The 23,741-nt window shown below is 42.5% G+C and overlaps 1 protein-coding gene across 2 annotated transcripts in view; it reads left to right on the forward strand.

The window, feature by feature from the left end:
* ncoa1 (nuclear receptor coactivator 1) overlaps positions 1-23,741 on the forward strand; it is a 104,341-nt gene that overhangs the window by 11,480 nt on the left and 69,120 nt on the right. For both annotated transcript variants that reach the window (XM_017701066.2, XM_017701061.2), the window contains exon 2: positions 4,209-4,383. The gene's annotated coding sequence lies outside the window, so the exon portion shown is untranslated. The remainder of the gene's footprint in view (positions 1-4,208; positions 4,384-23,741) is intronic.

The following is a 23,741-nucleotide window of genomic DNA, read 5'->3' on the forward strand; positions in this document are numbered from 1 at the left end:
CCTGTCAGATTGATCTTCAACTCACACCTCCGTCAGAACTTCGACCAGATATCGGGGGAGGTGGGGGACATTGACTCAGAATGGGCCATGTTCCGCTCCTCCATTGTTGAAGCGGCTGACTGTAGCTGTGGTCGCAAGGTAGTTGGTGCCTGTCGGGGCGGTAATCCTCGAACCCGGTGGTGGACACCCCAGGTGAGAGATGCCGTCAAGCTGAAGAAGGAGTTGGCCTGTAGGACACCAGAGGCAGCTGGCAGGTATCGACAGGCCAAGCGATCTGCGGCTTCAGTCGTTGCCAAGGCAAAAACCCGGGTGTGGGAAGAGTTCGGTGAGGCCTTGGAAAGTGACTTTAAGTCGGCTCCGAAAAGATTCTGGCAAACCAGCAGGCGACTCAAAGGGGAAAGCAGTGTGCCACTAGCACTGTATACAGTGGAGATGGTGTGCTGCTGACTTCGACTGAAGACGTCATTGGGCGGTGGAAGGAATACTTCTCAATCCCACCAACACGTTCTCCAGTGAGGAGGCAGAGTCTGGGGACACGGGAATAGGCTTGTCCATTACTGAGGCCGAAGTCGCCAAGGTAGTTAAAAAGCTCTTTGGCGGCAGGGCTGCAGGGGTGGATGAGATCCGTCCCGAGTTCCTCAAGGCTCTGGATGTTGTGGGGCTGTCTTGGCTGACACGCCTTTTCAACATTGCGTGGACATCGGGGGTGGTGCCACTGGATTGGCAGACTGGGGTGGTGGTGCCTCTTTTTAAAAAGGGGGACCGGAGGGTGTGTTCCAACTACAGGGGAATCACACTCCTCAGCCTCCCTGGTAAGGTCTATGCAAGGGTACTGGAGAAGAGAGTCCGGCTTATAGTCGAACCTCGGATTCAGGAGGAGCAGTGCGGGTTCCGCCCTGGTCGTGGAACACTGGACCAACTTTTTACCCTCTCCAGGATTCTGGAGGGTTCATGGGAGTTTGCCCAACCAGTCCACATGTGCTTTGTGGATTTGGAGAAGGCATTCGACTGTGTTCCCCGGGGTATTCTGTGGGAGGTGCTTCGGGAGTACGGGGTACATGGCTCTTTGCTATGAGCCATTCAGGCCCTGTACAAACAAAGCAGGAGTTTGGTTCGCATGGCCAGCAGTAAGTCAGACTTTTTCCCAGTGAGAGTTGGACTCCGTCAGGGCTGCCCTTTGTCACCGATTCTATTCATAATTTTTATGGATAGAATTTCTAGGCGCAGTCAGGGGATGGAGGGTGTCCGGTTTGGTGACCTCAGGGTCACATCCCTGCTGTTTGCAGATGATGTGGTCCTATTGGGGACATCAGGCCGTGAACTTCAGCTTTCACTGGATCGATTTGCAGCCGAGTGTGAAGCGGCCGGGATGAGGATCAGTACCTCCAAATCCGAGGCCATGGTTCTCACGCGGGAAAGGGTGGAGAGCCCTCTCTGGGTCCGGGATGAGCTCTTGCCTCAAGTGGAGGAGTTCAAGTATCTCGGGGTCTTGTTCACGAGTGATGGTACAAGGGAGCGGGAGATTGACAGGCGGATTGGTGCTGGGTCAGCAGTGATGCGGGCTCTTTACCGGTCTGTTGTGGTAAAGAAAGAGCTGAGCCATAAGGCAAGGCTCTCGATTTACTGGTCAATCTACATTCCCACCCTCATCTATGGTCATGAGCTTTGGGTAATGACCGAAAGAACGAGATCGCGAATACAAGCGGCCGAAATGAGTTTCCTCCGCAGGGTGGCTGGACTCTCCCTTAGAGATAGAGTGAGAAGTTCGGTCATCCGGGAGGGACTCAGAGTAGAGCCGCTGCTTCTTCACGTCGAGAGGAGCCAGTTGAGGTGGTTCGGGCATCTTGTTAGGATGCCTCCTGGACGCCTCCCTTGGGAGGTGTCACAGGCAAGTCCACCGGGGAGGAGACCCCGGGGAAGACCCAGGACACGCTGGCGTGACTATATCGCCCAGCTGGCCTGGGAGTGCCTCGGAATCCCTCCCAGGGAGCTAGTGGAAGTGGCTGGGGAAAGGGAGGTCTGGGCTTCATTGCTCAGGATGCTGCCCCCGCGACCCGAACCCCGGAGAAGCGGAAGATGATGGATGGATGGATTTTTATATTTTACATTTTAGCTGCATTTATTAAAAATTTATATTTTCTACTATTTGTATTGTTAATGCCTCTTTTTTTATACTTACCTGATTTGAGACATTTTTTATTGAATTAACTTTTATTATTTGATATGTTCTTACACATTTATTGATCCATTTTCCTGTATCTGCTAAAATAAACATCACCCTCAAATCTCCTGGAGGTTAAATAAAGGTTGATTGATTGATTTTTATTGATTGATTTGATGTTAAATAGAAATATATACAAAAAGTTCTGCTTGTGTGCCTCCTGAAAAAGCTAGAATTGGCTACAAAACAAATAGAAACGTTACTTAACACTGCCCTCTAAACTCCTTTGAGTCTGAAGTTAAATGCTAGAACGTTCTACACAAAAAAAGAGCCGTTTGCATTTACTGAAATTTGTTTCGCTGGTGACACACTTCATTTACAATTTAGCGTTTCCTGATTGTGATTGTGAAATCCAGTGATCGTGGACACTGATTGGTTAAAAAATTGCAATTATGTAATAAATGTGACAGGCCCCAAATTATTTAGATATTGTGTTGATCATCCCTACTAACCTTGAGTGACCGAGCAAGCTATGAATTAATATACTAGACCATAGCAAAGATTTTATTTCCTCAAGTCTGTTACAGTCGGTCAATGACCTCTGCATGTTTAATAAAGAGGTTAGCCTCAAGCAGTGCAGTTGTGTAGCGGTTCTGTGTTTATACCCATATATAATAGAGAAAAACAGACATCATATTAACCCAAAGTGGCAAATCACATCCTAAACATTCTCAGACTTTCTGGTCCAGGTCCAGACTTTCATTCTTTATTCTTTTAACCTCATATTCTCCAGGGTCTATTTTGGTTTGTCCATCTGAATCCATATGCCCACATCATAAGGCAATCATAAGTTATTAAGTAACTGCATTAATAAATGTACATTTTTATTTTTTTATTTAAGTTTTATATATTATGAGTTCTCCTCAAATTAGCACAGCATGTGTTTTATGATCTACACAAATTACTATATGCATACAATTTACTGCTGGAAGCCAAAAATCTCAGACGTGTTATTTTATAAAAATGTTTATTCATTATAAGCAAAAATGAAAAATTAGCATAAGGTTGAGATGTTTTTTTTTTTAATGGATTTTCTGTCCTCTTGGATTTAAGCTGAGTTATAAATCTCTGATACACAGCAAGACAGGTTTTATTTTTAATTACAAATTGAGTTGCGTGTTTAATATTAGATGTTTTTATTAATCAGTGTAAACTGAAAGATAGAGCTGGGTATTATTAAATTTATAATATGTCATATTTGTTACAATGTGTTTTAGGGCCTGTTTGTGTGATTTTGAGGGTATGAGGCAGATCTATTGCCTTTTATTGCCATTTTTGTTGGAATATTAAGGCAAAAAAACAGAGAAATAATATCAGGATTTTAGGTGATTTTCCGAGCTGAATTTCTCACTGATGCTCATGTCTCAGCTCAGTGACATCATGCTTGCTTGTTAGGGGTGGGTTTGATGATCCACATATCAGGACATGTTTGTTCCTTAAACTGTTCTGAAGTTATTAAGGGTAAAAGTTACCCGTAATACCAGTTTTTCAGCAAATTACAGACTTTGGGTTAAAGTATGCTGATTTTCCCCCAGATCCAGAGCGTCTTACAATTTGATCATTTTACACGGGTGACGGTAGTGTTAGGAGTCTTGCCCAAGGACTCTTATTGGTATAGTGTAGGGTGTTTACCCAGGCAGGTGATTGAACCACAGTCTACAGCATAGAAGGCAGAGGTGTCACCCACTACACTAACCGACCGCGTCTTCACTTTACTGTGAAGACAGTTTCAAACAGGATATTTAATAAATATACTGTAAACATTGTAATAAATGATAAATGGCCACCAGCATGTTGCTGCCACTGCTATGCTTCACACAAAGAAATGTTGCACTCACAGTTAAGAATCTTATTCAGACAATATTGCAAAGGCACATATCATCATAATAATTTACAGACTATGTATTGCTCAGCTCTCCTCTTTATCACTTGCCATTTGATTGAATGCTATTCCTTAACTAAAGCTTTGTCTTTGTTTTATTCACAGGTTGTGTACAGTGTCCAGTTGTTTTCTGCCTCCCCCAGTGGGATGGTGCTGCCTGACGGAGAGGGCATGGCGCCATAGCCCCTCTGCTCGCCTGCCACCATCACACAAGCCCACTGCAGTGGACCACAATCACAGTGCTCCCCTCAATGCACACCCTCTTGGAGCCCTAGATCAAGTAAGTTAACTGTGTTAGTCTGTACAGCAGGTCTTGGCTTACAAAGTTTTCTCATAGGCTGCGGGGCAAGGTTAGGATTACGGAATCCTGACTGATTAATCGGAAATTAATAGAATCTGACATTCAGAACCTCTAACTGGCATTGCCCATGTTGGTTATTTCTTTCTTCTTTTTTTTTTTGACAATTCTGTTAATCCTCACTCTCTGTTTATGTCCACTAGAACTTACTTGCAAGTAATCACGTAATTCTGCCACGTCCACTCTGCAACATGGAAGCTAAGGCTGTGTTCACACAGCAGGTAAAAGTGGCCCAAATGTGATTTTCTCACCAAACCTGATTTTTAAAAAAAAATTCTTTGGCTGTTCAGGTTATTTTTTCAGTTTGATCTGTATGCGACAGTCTGAACGCATCAGCTCCTAAACTGACCCGCATGCCCAAAAGAGCAGAGCTTCATGTGGCTCATCCAGAGGTAAACAATCACAACTGCCAACGAACGCCAGTCGCTCCTGGAGGATCAGCTTCATCTTCACGAGCATCACAGGAGCCATCATGAAGCTTCACTTACTGACAGCTGGGCTCATCATCCAGAATGTGCGAGCCGTAAAAAGGGCCCGGCCACTTCTTTGGTTTCGTCCTCGGATTCTTTAAACTTTGCTTTCAGACTTTTATCTGTTGTTTGATGCTGCAGCCTCGTTCTCCTGCGGCCGCGTTTGGACATAGAAATCTCTTCAAACACGGAGGCTTTTCTAAGTGTGTTCCAATATTTGTACAGAGATATCACCCAGACGTTTGAGTCTCAGCAGCGTGAAATTATGACGAATGTCAAGTTGGATTGACTTAAAAGCTGCGTGAATTCCAATCTGACTGTTGAGGCGATTTATATTAAGGTGTGAAGAACATATTTACAGTATAAACCTTGTCAGTGAACTGTGAGGGTAAAACAACAAAGAAAAAAACTAAATAATCGTTTGTTAATTGTAATTGAGGTAAAAGTCAATTAATCGTGATAATGATTTGAGGCCATGTCGCCCAGCACTACTGCAGTGTCTGTGCTTTTTGGCATGGGCCTGTTTTGGGTATAGCAATCAATTCCTAATGCGCTCCGTGAACTTAGGTCATGCATATTAGTGAAGCTCATAGGGCTGTTTACTGATGAACTCCACAATACGTGTGACTTCAGTTGAAACTGAAGTGGTTTCAGTTCAAACATGCGATCAGGAGAATTCATGTTCATGAACAACACATACTCCCCAAGATATACTCCTTCCCTTTCTGTATTTACTACATATTTACTTAAATATTGGTAGTACTATAAGTAATAATAATGATGACCATTTTAGTAATGTTAGTAGTGGTAGTCATAATAACTTAATATATCAGAAGTTTTCTAAGTAATTGGTAATGTAGTCATTCCAATTAGTTTGGTGTGAGATGCTCCATTCTAGAGCACTTTGTGATAGGAACCAGACGTTTGAATGCCTCTAAAAGCACCATCACAGAAAGATATTACATGAAATGCTTATGAATACACTGCCTGATGCCGTGTTGTTGCTGTTGCTGTTTGCGAGAAGCATTTCGACTAAAACAAAAATTTTTCATGCTGGGAGGGTACATGCATATGGGAGGCAAATTCAGTCAAACACAAATATCCCACTGTTTGTTATTTCATTTTAGTCGTCATTCTGGTGTTTCATGGCCGTATCTAAGGTGTAAAAGCTCACAGAGAAAAGAAATTCCAAGTTTTGCTTTGGCTTTGCCTCTTCTTTGCAATAATACGTGTCAAATCCAAACTTGTTGGACTTGTTGCGCAGGTGGCATCCTATCACGCTGGAATTCACTGAGCTCCTGAGAGTGACCCATTCTTTCACTAATGTTTGTAGAAGCAGTCTGCAGGCCTAGGGGCTTGATTTTATACACCTGTGGCCATGGAAGTGATTGGAACACCTGAATTCAATTATTTGGATGGGTGACTGAATACTTTTGGCAATATAGTGTATTTCTCAGTTAATTTAGTTGTGCAAAAACTGAAAAATTGGTGGAATTCCTCTGTAATCAAAAGTCAGAGTTTTGCTTCAAGGAGAAATGATTCACTGGCTTTAAATCCATTTGATTTAATTTATGACTCAATGAATTGTTTCACAAACTGTAATTAGGTTAGCTTGGGCTTTAACTTAAAACATGGGCAACCAAGAAGGTGGATTTTGTGCTAAATTCAGAAATGCTTCAAATTGACATTGAACAGATGATGGAGTTACATAAACATGTTTATTTTAACAGAGCTGATCGATTACCGTAAAGACACTACATGAATTTTTAAACGAACACTTGTTTTGGCTGCAGGCATCAATTATATAACTGATTTCTGTTATTCTATTCATACTTGTTTTCAGTTAATGTCATCAGATGTGCTTATAGAAAGACAGGAGCATGACCTGTTGCCCTTGCGGTGCAGGAAGTCATGTGATGTAATGCTCTTATTTTTTTTACTAAGACCACTTGGAGGGAATGAATAGTATGAAAATAGATTATGTGGAACTAATATGGGCCCAGTATTTGAATGCTTAATTTGAAGTGACCATCTACTTGGCTAAGCTTTTATATCCTTCCTTAATACATCAGAGAGCGTATGAGTCGCTAGGAAACCACCTGAACTGGCAGCTCTCCCCCTTATATTGAGGTGGGCTGCCTCCGTGAATTAATCAGAGCTCTAATGGGCTCTCAATCCAATTTGAAAGAGAGACAATTAGTTTTGCCCATGTGATGGTTCCACCAGTAGGCCTGGCTTTCCTCCTAGGGCTGATGTGCTAATGAAACAGTGTGAACAGCCCTGCCACCTGCTCTGAGCTCCATCCTAGTCCATTAGAATCCCTTCTGCTACACTTTCTCTCTTCGGGCTCCTCAGGTTCACTCACTACTCACTCTGCGCATAGGAGCACATGCTTTACATGGAGTTCCAAGACATTGGTGTTTGTATTATCATTATATCACAGTATAATCCATAAAATTGCCTAATTAATTAATTTTACACCTCCATGACAATTCACTATCGGCCATATCACTTACTGTCAACACTAAATATTAATCGGAAATCATTACATTAAATGAAAACAAACAAACATTAATATTGTTTTTTAATCATTTAAATTTTTTAAGCAAATATTTTAAATATGATGAATATAATAGCTGCAGTTTTAATAATTGATAAGTAATGCAATTTAATTATCCATCCATCCATCCATCCATCCATCCATCCATCCATCATCTTCCGCTTCTCCGGGGTTCGGGTCGCGGGGGCAGCATCCTGAGCAATGAATCCCAGACCTCCCTTTCCCCAGCCACTTCCACTAGCTCCCTGGGAGGCGATTCCGAGGCGCTCCCAGGCCAGCTGGGCGATATAGTCACGCCAGCGTATCCTGGGTCTTCCCCGGGGTCTCCTCCCCGGTGGACTTGCCTGTGACACCTCCCAAGGGAGGCGTCCAAGAGGCATCCTAACAAGATGCCCGAACCACTTCAACTGGCTCCTCTCGACGTGAAGAAGCAGCGGCTCTACTCCCGGATGACCGAACTTCTCACCCTATCTCTAAGGGAGAGTCCAGCCACCCTGCAGAGGAAACTCATTTCGGCCGCTCGTATTCGAGATCTTGTTTTTTCAGGCATTACCCAAAGCTCATGACCATAGGTGAGGGTGGGAACGTAGATCGACCAGTAAATTGAGAGCCTTGCCTTATGGCTCAGCTCTTTCTTTACCACAACAGACCGGTAAAGAGCCTGCATCACTGCTGACCCAGCACCAATCCGCCTGTCAATCTCCCGCTCCCTTGTACCATCACTCGTGAACAAGACCCCGAGATACTTAAACTCCTCCACTTGAGGCAAGAGCTCATCCCGGACCCAGAGAGGGCTCTCCACCCTTTCCCGCGTGAGAACCATGGCCTCGGATTTGGAGGTACTGATCCTCATCCCGGCCGCTTCACACTCGGCTGCAAATCGATCCAGTGAAAGCTGAAATTCACGGCCTGATGTCCCCAATAGGACCACATCATCTGCAAACAGCAGCGATGTGACCCTGAGGTCAACAAACCGGACACCCTCCATCCCCTGACTGCGCCTAGAAATTCTATCCATAAAAATTATGAATAGAATCGGTGACAAAGGGCAGCCCTGACGGAGTCCAACTCTCACTGGGAAAAAGTCTGACTTACTGCTGGCCATGCGAACCAAACTCCTGCTTTGTTTGTACAGGGCCTGAATGGCTCGTAGCAAAGAGCCATGTACCCCGTACTCCCGAAGCACCTCCCACAGAATGACTTAGTCACTTTCCAAGGCCTCACCGAACTCTTCCCATGGAACTCTTCTTATGGACATCCTTGTGTTCAAACATGGTGTTCGTTATGGACAAACTGTGGTTTGCACAGAAGTCCAAAAACTGAACACCACTCAGGTTCAGATCAGAGAGGCCATTCCTCCCAATCACACCCCTCCAGGTCTTACTGTCGTTGCCCACGTGAGCGTTGAAGTCCCCCAGTAGGACAATCGAGTCTCCAGGAGGAGCACTTTCAAGCACCCCTTCCAAGGACTCTATGAAGGCTGGGTATTCTGAACTGCTGTTCGGTGCATAAGCACAGACAACAGTCAGGACCCGTTCCCCAACCCGAAGGCGTAGGGAAGCTACCCTCTCGTCCACCGGGGAAAACCCCAACATACAGGCGCCGAGTCGAGGGGCTATGAGAAAGCCAACACCTGCCTGATCCACAATGCACCGCACCCCTACTACTGCCCCTCCCATCGGTGGTGGGTCGATGGGAGGGGGGGACTCATGTAGCTCCTTCGGGCTGGGCCCGGCCGGGCACCATGAGTGAATGCCTGGCCACCAGACGCTCGCTGGCGAGTCCCTCCCCCAGGCCTGGCTCCAGGGTGGGGCCCCGGTAACCCTGATCCGGGCAGGGTACACAAGTCCTGCTTTGTTGTCCTCATAGGGGTGGTTATGGATCACACTTTGTCTGGCCTGTCACCTAGGACCAGTTTGCCATGGGAGACCCTACCAGGAGCTTTTGCTCCAGACAACATAGCTCCTAGGGTCCTTCAAGCACACATACCTCTCCACCACGATAAGGTGGTGATCCATGGAGAGGGTAATTTAATTAATTTAATTAAATTCATTTTTAAATGAATAAATAAATGTATGAAATAATTTTAAGGTGCTTGTACTGTTAAACTTCACATCATAAAATTTTTTGACTTTTAGAAATTTTAAATGTGTCCAGGACAATGAGCAAAAAGTAGAGTAGATGATTCTGGAATGACAGTAAAAGCTACATAGCGTCAAGAATGATTTAATAATTTAGAAGTGATTATAAATGATTTTCTATGGGATTGAAGTCTGGAGACTGGCTAGGCCACTCCAGGACCTTGAAATGCTTTTTACGGAGCCACTCCTTTGTTGCCCGAGCGGTGTGTTTGGGATCATTGTTGTGCTGGAAGACCCAGCCACGTTCCATCTTCAATGCTCTCACTGATGGAAGGTTTTGGCTTAAAATCTCATGATACATGGCCTCGTTCAGTCTTCCCTTAACACGGATCAGTCGTCCTATCCCCTTTGCAGAAAAACAGCCCCAAAGCCTGATGTTTCCACCCCCATGCTTCACAGTAGGTTTGGTGTTCTTGGGATGCAACTCAGCATTCTTCTTCCTCCAAAAACGACGAGTTGAGTTTTTACCAAAAAGTTCTATTTGGGTTTCATCTGAACGCAAGATATTCTCCCAGTTCTCTTCTGGATCATCCATATGCTCTCTGGAAAACTTCAGACGGACCTGGACATGTACTGGCTTAAGCAGGGGGACACGCCTGGCACTGCAGGATTTACGTCTCACTGTAGTGTGTTACTGATGGTAGCCTTTGTTACTTTGGTCCCAGCTCTCTGCAGGTCATTCATCAGGTCCCTCCGTGTAGTTCTGGGATTTTTGTTCACCGTTGATCAATTTTGTTCACTCATGATCATTTTGACCCCACAGGATGAGATCTTGCATGGGCCCCAGATCGAGGGAGATTATCACTGGTCTTGTATGTCTTCCTTTTTCTTACAATTGCTGCCAGAGTTGATTTATTCACACCAACCTGCTTGCCTATTGTATATTCACTCTTCCCAGCCTGGTGCAGGTCTACAATTTTCCTCCTGGTGTCCTTCGACAACTCTTTGGTCTTGGCCATGGTTAAGTTTGGAGTCTGACTGTTTGAGGCTGTGGACAGGTGTCTTGTATACAGATAACAAGGTCAAACAGGTGCCATTAATACAGGTGAGGAGTGGAGGACAGAAGAGCTTCTTAAAGAAGTTGTTACAGGTCTGTGAGCGCCAGAAATCTTGCTTGTTTGTGGGTGGCCAAATACTTATTTTCCACCATAATTTACAAATAAATTCTTTAAAAATCCTACAATGTGATTTCCTGGATTTTTTTTTTCTCATTTTGTTTCTCATAGTGAAAATTACAGACCTCTCTCATCTTTCTGAGTAGGAGAATTTGCACAATCACTGGCTGACTAAATACTTTTTTGCCCCACTATATCCCTGAGTATCGTGAGACCAATAACTTGACAAAAATGTTCTGTAAGCAAATAATTACTGTATTATCTACTTCTTGCTGTTTCCAGCTAGAAATATTGCATTTAACATCTTAAATACCTTTTGGTGTCTGGTTTATGATATTAATATTGCATATAAAATTGTGCAGGGCTGAACGGTTCTGAGCGTGGAGGGTAACCATTCCAGTGGCATTTCCACACTGACATGGTTAAACGTTACGGCATCGTTATGTTTATGCCAATGATGTGCCACAGTGTCCTGTGTTATTTCAGAAATTTTTATTTTATTTATTATTTATTTTATTTCATTTTATTACATGAAAGCATTAAAAACTTTGTATCTCTTATCCGGAGCGACTTACAAGAAGTGCTTTGTCTGTCTAGAGAAAGTGTCTTTGCTAGTTACCAGTAGGTTAGAGAGAAAGACGCTCCTGAGCTCAGATACTGCTAGAAACAAAACGGCACTGTAGATGCAGAGAGGAAAAGGAACAGAGTTGAACACAGCAGTGCAATACACTACAATACAACCCACTACACTACACTGCAATACACTACAATACAACCCACTACACTACACTGCAATACGCTACAATACAACACAGTACAGGACAATATGTTACAATATACTATATTACAATACAAGTACACTACAATACAAATACATTACAGTACAGTACAACACACTACAGTACAATATATTACAATACACTATTACAATACAAATACACTACAATACAATGCAAACTCAATACACTACAGTACAACATACTACACTACAGTACAATACGTTACAATACACTATTACAATACAGATACACTACGATACAATACAAAAATAAAACAAATACAATACAACACAATACAACACAATGCAATACACTGCACTACACTACAATCAATATTTAATTCAATGCTGATTTAAATGCTGTGTCTTCAGTCTGAGTTTGAAGGCCGCGAGAGACTCCGCTGTACGGACAGCCAGTGGGAGTTTGTTCTACCGGCTGGGCTCTAGGACAGAAAAAGGTCTTTATGCTTGTCTTTCATGTGCTTTGACAGATGGCGGGTCAAGCCAAGCTGTATTCGAAGGGCTCATGGTACAGTTCGAGATTTCACCATTGTCAAGTCTGTAGGGACTGATCCATTTTTGGCTTTGTAGGCCAGCATTAGGGTTTTAAATCTGATGCGTGCAGCTACAGGAAGCCAATGAAGGGAGCGCAGCAGTGGGGTGACATGGCTGAACTTGGGGAGATTGAAGGTGAGACGTACTGCTCACATATAAATAAGCACAATTTTAAGTCTACCACTCAAACATCAGCTTCAGTGTAACACGAGTTTCTAAAATATTAAACAGTGCTGCCAACCAGGAGTAGTAGGTTATTGTTTTTTAGACAACAAAAATTTTCACAGCTGTGTGTGTGTGTGTGTGTGTGTGCATATATATACATATATATATATATATATATATATATATATATATATATATATATATATATATATGTATATGTATATATATAGCACATGCATAGACATACATTTACAGTATCTCACAGAAGTGTGTGCACCCCTCACATTTCTGCAAGTATTTGACTGTCTTTTCGTGGGACGATACTATAGAAATGAAACTTGGATATAACTTAAAGTAGTCAGTGTAGTTTGTATAGCAGTGCAGATTGACTGTCCCCTGAAAACAACTCAACACACAGCCATTAATGTCTAAATAGCTGGCAGCACAAGTGAGTCCACCTCATTGTCATGATGAATTGACTGAAAGAAATTACCCAAAATGACTTGGAAAAATGTCTGGTTACATTGACTTACATTTAAAAGTAGTTTTTTTCCCCCCTTCTTCTGTAAAGTTATGTTTTTGGAGATTCCTCCAACAACAATATGTAAGGTGGACAAAAAGGGGTTCAGCTCCTGTCTACTTAAGTCTCTCCATGGTTGTGTATCAGGGTGTGTAAAAGCTAAAAATAAAGTGCTAAATTATTAGATGTTAATATAAGAGTTAATAACATCACACAGGTAATCATTTTCCCATATATTGGTGAATAACCATATTGGCTGCCAATATATTGTATACCTAAATAGCAGCTGTATTAAAACAGCATGACTAGGTCTTTTTGCCAAGGTATTTCACATGATTTCACAGGAGGGTGCTAATAGTGGCTTATTATTTAGAAATTCCAGGTTCTAGTTGGTACCTGCATATGTGTTGCAGTGTAGAGTGATGGTAGAATAATAGAGTAACCATTAAAATGTGACAGTATTAACCAGCGCTATGCAACTGAAACAGTGGAGCACTGCAATCATGCTGCCTCCCTTAGAGAAGCACAACTTCCTCCCTAGAGTAAACATCCTGGCTTTGGGTGTAAACTTCGAACGCATCAAACAATGTGCGTTCTGGGATGAAGGCGTGTGTTGCCCCTACCCCTTACTCCTGGGCTACTTCAGCAGGTATGTTTTGTCACGTAGACTGTGACATTTCACCCAGCTGGAAGTCCTTCCTAATCACATGGCCACTCTGTAGAAGCAACATACGTGGGCAATGAGTGGACCCCCACATTGCACCTCACAAGGGTAAGTGACAGCAGGGTTTTATCAGGTGTCTCAAGAGCTTTAAGCAATAATCTTTCCCCATGTGAGCTTTTATATGAGTGTAATCAATTAGTGGTTCCAGATGAATTTCAATAATAATAATAATGATGATAATAATGAGGTTGCCCTTCATTGGCTGAATTGGAGGGGATACTTTCAGAGGCTTTCTTAAGCTTCCAGCTGCTACCACTGTGCTTGTCAAGTCACAGTTCTTCAAAATTATGTTTGTCTCTCACAAATGCAGGATTTCTTATTCAGCTAATTAACTTCAAGCTTAGTTTGATCTGGCCCTGGATTGTCTCATGACAGTGCAGTTTTTACCAGGGTACGTCAACATAGCAACATATCGCTGTTGTCAGAAGAAAACCTCCCATCTCCAAAATGGTAACTTCACAAGAGAAGGAAAAAAACCTTCTTTACTTTTAATGTAAGTGAATGGAACCAGAATTTTTTCCCCAAGTAATTGTGTGTCGTTTCTTTTAGTGCATTCGTCATGAAATATTCTCACAGTGTAAAAGGCAGCAGGTATTTTCAAATTATGTAAAAAAACTGAAAGATCACAGAAATGCAGATGTGAGGTTTTCTTTCAACAGCAGTGATATGTTACACACCGGTCCTGCTCCGGGGTCAGTTGAGTTTGGGATTTCTGGAAGAGATGGACCCTCCAGTATTTTTCAGGCCACTTATTTTTTTTCTTTCTGACATTTTGTGTCACCTATCATATGAAAGATTTTGCTTTTACACCTACAATAAATACATAAAGGGTTTTTTACCTTTTCCACTTCAGGGTCCACCTGTTTATTATTAGAACATGTGAAGGTCCAAAAGGAAAAAATTTTGATGGAAAAAAAATATATATTAGTTTTTAGGAAATTCTTAACGCAGTGATCTTTAGGTGCCACAACATGCAGGGGTTATGATTTTACATACAATATCAACAGATCAGACAGAGAAGTTAAGCAGAATTTTCCTACAATGCATTTTTTACACCAGCCACTTGCAAGTGGACTGAAAATTTAGGAGAGTATATATGGTTTTTAGAGGTCGGGACAAAAAATAGATGAAGCTGGCTCTGTTCATGGTTGTTGCTGGGCTTGGATAAATATTAGCCAGATTAACATGCATTTTAATAATCTGTTAATAATCCAACTAATAGCTCAATCTGAATAGAATACTTCCATGTAAACACCTCACTCGGAATAGACGAGTCAGATTGAGAATACTGTTTCTATCTGATTGAACGAGATGGGTAATCCTGTAAATGATTCGTTAAATAGAAGAATAATGTCCGTGTAAACATCTGTATCCGATTACATTCCCTATCGGAAAGAATAAGTCCATTCTGCATGTGCGTTGCGTCCTAGTGAGGGTTTATACCATTCAACATGGCAGAGCAGAAATTGGTCTGCAGAGAAGGCGAAGTTCATGCTCTGATCTTTAAAAGACGGTGGTGGTCTTCCTCTAAGCCTTCTTTAGTAAGGAAGTTTGAAGGACGCCTTTCCTGAGTCTGACGTCATTTTAAAGCAGTTAAAAACACAAGCACTGCTCACTGCTGCTCATCTCACTCTGACTGCACTCATGTGATGCTCGTTGTCATGGTAACATTTATACTAAGTGGTTCTCTGTGCATGCGCATCATTTTGGATCTGATTGAGTAGGATGGGCATATAAACACCTCAGTCTTGATCTGTAATAGTATTGTATTAAATTTAATTGTCAAAAATCTTTGCATGTAAACATAACCGTTGTTTAAGTCATTTAGAATTTTTTCGCTGATTTTTATGACAAAGTGCCATCACTGGCCCGCTATGAACCACTGGATTCTCCCTCACTATTGCCCTAAGATCGCCAGAGGTTGCTTTACGGCCCACCTGTGTTTGAGCAACCCTAATATAGGCATCACGAACATACAGCAGTTATTCCTCCAATAGGCACCAACACACCAGTGACAGTGATGCCTTGTATCATTTATCGGAAAAGATATAATAAATATATCATTTTAAACTGTTTGCTGATAACAAGCCCCGAAAAAAAAATTACATTTTATTTCGTCAGACCAGAAAACACTTTCCCACCTCGCTCCGTGCATCCTAAATGAGCTCAGGCCCAGAGAAGGTGGCAGCATTTCTGGATCTTGTTCATATATGATTTGTTCTTTGCATAGTAGAGTTTTAACTTGCATTTAAGGATATACTGATGAGACAGTGGTTTTCAGAAGTGTTTCCAAGCCCATGCAGTGATTTCCACTACAGAACCGTGTCTGTTTTTAATGCAGTGCTGCCTGAGGGCCCAGAGATCGCAGCCAGCAAATACTGGTTTTTGGCCTCGTCCCTGACATACAGAGATTTCTCCAGATTCTTTGAGTCTTTTAAGGATATTATGTACTGTAGACGATGAAAAGCAGAAGTTCTTTGCTGTTTTACGTTTAGAAACTTTATTCTTGTATTGGTGCACTATTATGCCCACGTTATCTTTTACAGTGATGAACCATCCTCATCTTTACTTCTGAAAGACTCCGCCTCACTAGATACTCTTTATACCCAATAATATTACTGACCTGTTGCCAATTAACCTTCAGGTGTTTTTACACAGGCTTTACACAACTTTACCAGCCTTTTTTGCTCCCGTCTCAACTCTTTTGGAACGTGTTGCTGGCATCAAATTCAAAAACAAAACAACTTTACAGTTTCAACATTTGATAAGTTGTCTTTGTAGTATTTTTAAATAAATGTAGGGTTTAGGTTAATTGAACATTTGTTTACATTTTGCCCAGCGTCCCACCTTTTTTGGAAATGAAGTTGTAGTTATGTAGCAGGCCCCCCCCCCCTTCTCAGTATTGAATTATATGGTGCTCGGCTCGTGTCACACAAATGAACATTCATCATAAACGTCACACCATGTGCACAAAGATTAATCATAGCTTGGGTATCTGAACCAGGTTTAGCAGGGAAAGTTTAACTGCCTTTGTAAAGCAAGTTGACTATGATTGTGTCTGTTTAAGTTGAAATTTGAAATAACATCATGACCACCTCCTTGTTTCCGCTCATTGTCCATTTTATCAGCTTCACTTACTGTATAGGTGCACTTTGTAGTTCTACAGTAACAGACTGTAGTCCATCTGTTTCTCTGATACGGTTTCCATGGACCCTCACAGAGCCGGTACTATTAGGATGGTGGGTCATTCTCAGCACTGCAGTAACACTGACGTGGTGGTGGTGGTGGTGGTGGTGGAGTGTTGGTGTGTGTTTTGCTGGTGTAAGTGGATAAGACACAGCAGTCTGCTGCAGTTTTTAAACACAGTGTCTACTCTATTAGATACTCCTACTTTGTCGGTCCACCTTGTAGATGTGAAGTCAGAGACCATAGCTCATCTGCTGCTGCACAGTTTGTGTTGTTCCTCCTCTAGTCCTTCATCAGTGGTCACAGGCCGCGACCCACAGGACGCTGTTGGCTGGATGTTTTTGGTTGATGGACTATTCTCAGTCCAGAAGTGACACAGGTGTTTAAAAACTCCACCGGCACTGCTGTGACTGACCCACTCAGACCAGCGCAACGCACACTAACACACCACCACCATGTCAGTGTCACTGGAGTGCTGAGAATGTCCCACCACCCAAATAGTACCTGCTCTGTTTACATATTCCATAATTCTCTAGGCTTTTACTGAAGCTGGCGATGAGCTGTTTTGTTGCTAAACTTGTTGGGCCAGTTTTGAATCTCTGAAGGTGAAGGTTTGCCATCTCCAGGCATCCTTTCACAAATGGGACATCTGGCGGTCTAGAGAGCAGACAAATTAGGCTTTAGGTTTAGGATATTTGCCAAGCCTTCTTTACAAAGAGAGAACGGTCTGGCGGCTATACGGTGTTTAAGCAACCCCAGGTTGAATAATGAAGACGGATGGTGATGAGCTGGAGGCTTCTGTGGCATCAGGATTGTAATCTGAGTCCCAGAGTGCTGTGGCACTGTACTGTGCCGTAGCATGTATGAACCATGTAAAATAGAGTAGTGGCATGAATTCTTTTGTTGATGACAGAGAAAAGTAACTCCCACAGAGTGTGAATGGTACTGATTTTCAGATCAGTACTGGCGTACGGTTAAGTACAACACGAGAAGCATTTTGCAAGAATATTTTATCTTTAGGTTGTTTGGACTGAATTGCTACGATGACAAGAGGCCATTCGAGTCTCGTTTCTTGCAGCATCAGCCACCAAAAGAACTCCTATCCCCTTTGTAGCTTCTGTTACTATGCAGAGTTGATGTTTTCTGGAGCAGTATGCATTTTCTCCCTTGGCCTATATTGCTGATGGGAGGTAGTCAGCAACAGTGACTGCGCGGCTTTCTCCCGGAGCGAACCATTCTTGCGAGGGACGGAGGGGGAGGGGTGTGCGTATGCAGCCGAGCATGGGATTCGTCTGTTATGAAACTTGCTCGCTTACCTCCTCCTCCTCCTTCTTCTTCTCCTCCCCCCTTTTCCACTCCTCCACCCTGGGCTCCTCCATGAGGGGCCTCTTTCCCCCACTGAGTTGTCCTCCTCTTCCCAGCTCTGTTCTTCTAGGCTTCTTTACCCCCACCCCCCCCACCCCCCCCAGTGTGGCTGCCGGAGAGGAGTGTGTAAACAATGCTCTCCCTCCCCTGTCCCTCGGCTTGCGGTGGTCTGTCCTGCTCCCTCGGCGACATGCGTTTCTGTTTCTGCCTGCGCGCGAGGTGATTAAGGCAGCTCGGGCAAGACGCTCGGAAAGGACAACCCCCGGTAACCCCGCGGAATGAAGGCACCCTGGGACCAATGTCGTGCGGCCGGAAGGTTTGGTGCCTCTCTCGTTAGCCTGGGCTAACAGGGCCGCCTCGCTGCTTTCCCCTCTGAGCTGCTCGGCTCTGTAGGCCACAACAACAGCCCGGTCTCAGGTGCGCAACTGCATGAGTTGAGGGCAAAAGTGAGTCCCTCCCACTCTTTCCCCCCTTTTTTCCTCTCCTTGTGGCGTGTTGTTTAGCTCGAGGTCATGTGTGCTCGCATGCATTCGGAAAGAAAGGGTTGAAGGCCTTCCCTGGCTTTGTGAGTTTGTTTCCCTGCTCAGGGGGGCCAGTGCCCGGAGTTTGCACATGTTTTGCTGGGCGAGTTCACCAAGTTTTAGGTGATGAGTAAGTGCGCTCCAGTCCAATGTGGAAGGCGACTGGACAGTGTTAAGAACTTAAAATGCAATCGTGGGCTGTTGAAGATGAAAACAACTACGTAGAGGAAGGGTTTGTTTTGGTTTCAGTACGTGCAGCTGTATGGGACTAGAGAGACTAACAGTTGTAGTACCATATTGCTCATAATTATGCTGGTACAGTCAGTTAATTATAATATTTTATACTAACCTGTAAGTCGCTGCTGTCAGATGAAAACCATTTTGTTTTTGATGTTTTTTGGTTTCTGACAATTTGAAAAAATGCCTGTTACCTTTTACTGTAAATGTCATGATGGATGAACCTAGGGGTGGGAATCTTTAGGCACCTCACGATTCGATTGTATTATGATTCAGAGGCTGCAATGCGATTATAAAACGATTATCAATTCATCTTTTCTTCTGTACAGAATTTTTTTCTTACTGTCTGAGGACTCGGTAGTTCCAAAGCATTTATGATCTGCAATTATTTTACCTTCAATGTCTTATTAATAAATGGAAAGGTGGGGGGGCTAAGTAGTGCAAAAGCACTAGTTACATGGACTTATTTGCATTTATAAGCAGCGCAGTTGGTTTTGAGGTACGTTAAATCTGCAACGAGAGACTCTCTCTAAAAAGTCAGTTTCTCTTTTGTATTTTCCCGTTCCACTTTAAATGGTGCAGCAGTTATGTTCAGCAACTTAGTCAGAATTTAAGATGGAACAGGAAAATTCGAATGAGAAGTGACTTCAGCTTCGTAAATCAGTCGAATGTTCAGAGACATTTTACAAGAAACTGTTCTAGTTTTGAGGATGAGTTTTCTGGCTGAGCTGAAGCTTAAAGCAGAGCAAAGTAAATCTGCGCTCTCGATTTTTATATATATACAGTGAGTCCAAGAAGTATTTGATCCCTTGCTGATTTTCTTCGTTGGCCCACTAATAAAGACATGATCATTCTATACTTTTAATGGTAGATGTATTCTTACATGGAGAGACAGAATATTAAAAAGAAAATCCAGAAAATAAATCTAAGGAATATATATTAATTGATTTGTATTTCATGGAGTGAAATAAGTATTTGATCCCTTAGTATTCATTAGCAGTTCTGGCTTTTACAGACCAGTTAGACACTCCCAATCAACTTGTTACCTGACCTGAAGCCACCTGTTCTCACTAATCACTTGTGTGAAAAACACCTGTCCACAGAATCAGACAGATCACACAGATTTCAAGTCTCCAACATGGGTAAAACCAAAGAGCTGTCACAGGACCTCAGAGTCAGAATTGTTGACCTTCACAAAGCTGGAATGGGCTACAAAAAGATTAGTAAGGTGTTGGATGTGAAAGTAACAACTATTGGTGCAATTATCAGAAAGTTTAAAGAGTATAACATGACAATCAACAGACCTCGGCCCGGTGCTCCAAAGAAGATTTCGCCTCGTGGGGTGGCAATGATGCTGAGAACGGTCAGAAATCGTCCTGCAACCACTCGGCAGGAGTTAGCAAATGACCTGAAGGCAGCTGGGACCACAGTTTGCAAGGAAACAATTGGCAACACTTTGCGCAACAATGGATTCACATCCTGCAGTGCCCGAAAGGTACCCCTGCTGAAGGGAGCACATGTGGAGGCGCGCCTCAAGTATGCCAATGATCATTTGAAAGATGAACCAAGTTATTGGGAGAAGGTTTTGTGGTCAGACGAGACCAAAATTGAACTTTTTGGCCTCAACTCCACCCGCCATGTGTGGAGGAAGAAAAATGCTGCCTATGACCCCAAGAACACTGTGCCCACCGTCAAGCATGGAGGTGGAAGCATAATGTTTTGGGGGTGTTTCTCTGCCAAGGGTACAGGGCTACTTCACCGCATCACTGGGAAGATGGATGGAGCCATGTACCGCACAATCCTGAGGGACAACCTCCTCCCCTCTGCCAGGGATCTGAAAATGGACCGTGGTTGGGTCTTCCAACATGATAACGACCCTAAACATACAGCAAAGGCAACAAAGGATTGGCTCAAGAAAAATCACATTAAGGTCATGGAGTGGCCCAGCCAGTCGCCAGACCTCAATCTGATCGAAAATCTATGGAGGGAGCTGAAGGTCAGAGTTGCCAAGCGACAGCCCACCAACCTTCGTGATTTAGAGAGGATCTGCAAAGAAGAGTGGGCCAAAATTCCCCCTGGTGTGTGTGCTAAACTTGTGGTTAACTACAACAAACGTCTCACCGCTGTGCTTGCAAACAAAGGCTTTGCCACTACGTATTGAGTGTGTTTGGCAAGAGGGATCAAATACTTATTTTCCTCATTGAAATACAAATTAATTAAAATATATTCTTTAAAATTATATTCTGGATTTTTGTCTTGATATTCTGTCTCTCCATGTTAGAATATATCTACCATTAAAAGTGCAGAAGGATAGTGTCTTTATTAGTGGGCAAACAAAGAAAATCAGCAAGGGATCAAATACTTCTTAGACTCACTGTATATATTTTTTTTAGCCTGTACTAGGACATCAGCACACACTGAGAAATACTGGACATTAAATGTCTCCCAAGGTGGTTTGGTTTGTGTAACCTGGCTTTTAATGCAGAGCCGGTCGGATTTCTCGCTCATCCAGTTGTGTTTTTGTTTGTGCCGCCACAGATTGTCCGGCCGCTACACTTCCACACTTCCACGTTCCTTCTTTTACATTCCATCAACATTACGTTGTAAATTAAATATTTTGAAAATTGATTTTTGACATTTGTGAATCGATTCAGAATAGTTCACATCCGTGTCGCGATGCATCTAAAAAAAAATCTTCTTTTTTTTAAACCTGTAACGTTAACGTTTTGGAGATATGAAGTTTTGTTCCGACAACTGCTATTTACTTTTCCAGGCTTTTATTTTTCAAATCACTTGCATCACAATATCAGCTCTTAGAGTTTTAACCAAGCAACAAGGCCTGACGGTGGGCTAAACTATTTTGTGTCTGACTTAGTTAAGTACTCTATGTAGATTATATCTACAGTTTTTGCAAAAATTTGAACATAATCATATTACATATTATATATTAATGCAGAAATCGGTGATCTTTCATTAATACAATGTTGAAACTACATGAAGCTTTATTTCTTCTGAGACAAACGAACCCAAAGAAATATATTTTTAATTTGAATAAGAGTAATGCTGAAACTAGTTACATGGAATTTCACAAAATAAGGAGAACATTTGTGAAAGCTGTCACTGTATGCTTTAAACTCTAAACATGTGTACATGAAGGCGAGAAATTAAAGAGTGACTTCAAATTGAGGAGTGGCCGAAGGGGGTCCTGGACCACCCATACGAGACAATATTGATTTGGGAGATCCTGTGCTATTACCTTGTATTGAATATGCTTTTCTGACAAAATGCATTCCCTCATACTAGATTGTCTTCTTTTTTGTAGGTTTGACTACAAAACGTAAACGTATATTGTAATTGTCTGGTAGGTGAGGTAATGAATGATATTTAATCATCGGTTTACTACCAAGACCTTTAGAAACCTTTAGGTCCGGTGCACATGAGCCTTTTTTATTTGGCATTCAATAAAGAGGATGTTGAGTTATTAGCAAGCTGTGTTTTTGTTTTGGTCTTTCAGTTTGTCTTATTTTTGCGTGTAAGTATATGAAAAGTACAGCGACTCCCACGTTTGCCATTTCTTTTCCAAGCCAGTGCTTTAAACTCTCTCGGATTTATAGTAAATGAGAAAATGCCTGCACTGTACATAGTTACTCCATAAACATTGCGAAAACAAAGGGTGCCTTGTGGGTCAAACGCATACAGGAGTTTGTGCGTCTTTTTGGTTTTGAAAATGGAAAAAAAATTTGAGTTTTTTGTCAAAATTGTAAGTAGAGATCAGGCAATAGTTCAAGGATTAGGGATGTGCAGATGAAAAGATGATTGTTTAAACGCAGGGAAGGAAAGACGAGAATCAAAACAAACCTGAGCTGACGTTGTAGCGCTGTGGGCGCTGGAGCAGCATGTAGTAGAGGAACATGATTTAAAATGTTTTATTATTCATAAGCCAAAGCGAAATCAATAAGTATTTTTTTTGAGTGAGCCTCTTCAGATGAGCGAATAAGCTAACAGTTAACTGTTACAACACAGGATGCTGATGGACTTGTGGTCTCATAGAAAACGTGGCAAAATGTTTCCCGGATAAATACATAACATTAACCCTTTGAGGTCAAACAAAAATGTAGCAACACTGCATTTGATATGTAAAGAAAATTAACCAAAAATGTGTGGATTTTTGTTTAGTTTGTCTCAAAAATAATATTTTTCAACAAATAATCATTTGAATAGGAATATGATGTATTATTATGCATTGTCTTAAACAATTTAATTAGTCCTCAGGTATTTCAGTGCAGTACAGTCTGGCCCTGTTTGGAAAAACGTTTGGACATTGCTGGAATACCGGCACCTTGAATGGTCACCTGATTACCCATGCACATCTCTAGCAGGGGTCTAATGATGACATAACGTGTTGTGAGTTTTGACCACAGAACATTTTTATTTCAGAGCTTAAAGTAATGTAGTTTTACGGTTAGCTGTGCATGATTTGTGTATAATTTCATGGCACAAAGGTAGTTTTGGCAAATTTACCACAAGGCCATGATGGTAATGAAGTGTAAACAGATTAGCCTTATGCAAAGACTTGGGACGATAACCCCCCCCCCCCTTCTCCCTGATTTAGTTGTCTCCAATTCCACCTACTAGTTCTGACTTCCCCAATCACACAATACACCGCGCTAGGAGGCTTCCTCCGAGACCTGTGAAGCACCACCGCATCTCTTCGAACTGCCTCTCATGCAGCGTCACAGCCGAACGCGCTCAGAGGAAAGCGAAAACCGGAAGATCTGTTACGTCAGCAAACAGATGTCTGCGTTCACTAGCATCACATTGAGTGATGGAGGGAAACAGGGGGCCATTCTTCCCACCCAGAGAGCGAGAATAACTGTGCTCTCTTGGACTCCCGGCCACGGGCTGCTGTAGCATCACCAGGGATCAAACCTGTGATCTCCTGA

The sequence above is a fragment of the Pygocentrus nattereri genome, chromosome 4 (genome assembly GCF_015220715.1).
Source record: "Pygocentrus nattereri isolate fPygNat1 chromosome 4, fPygNat1.pri, whole genome shotgun sequence".
Lineage (NCBI taxonomy): Eukaryota > Metazoa > Chordata > Actinopteri > Characiformes > Serrasalmidae > Pygocentrus > Pygocentrus nattereri.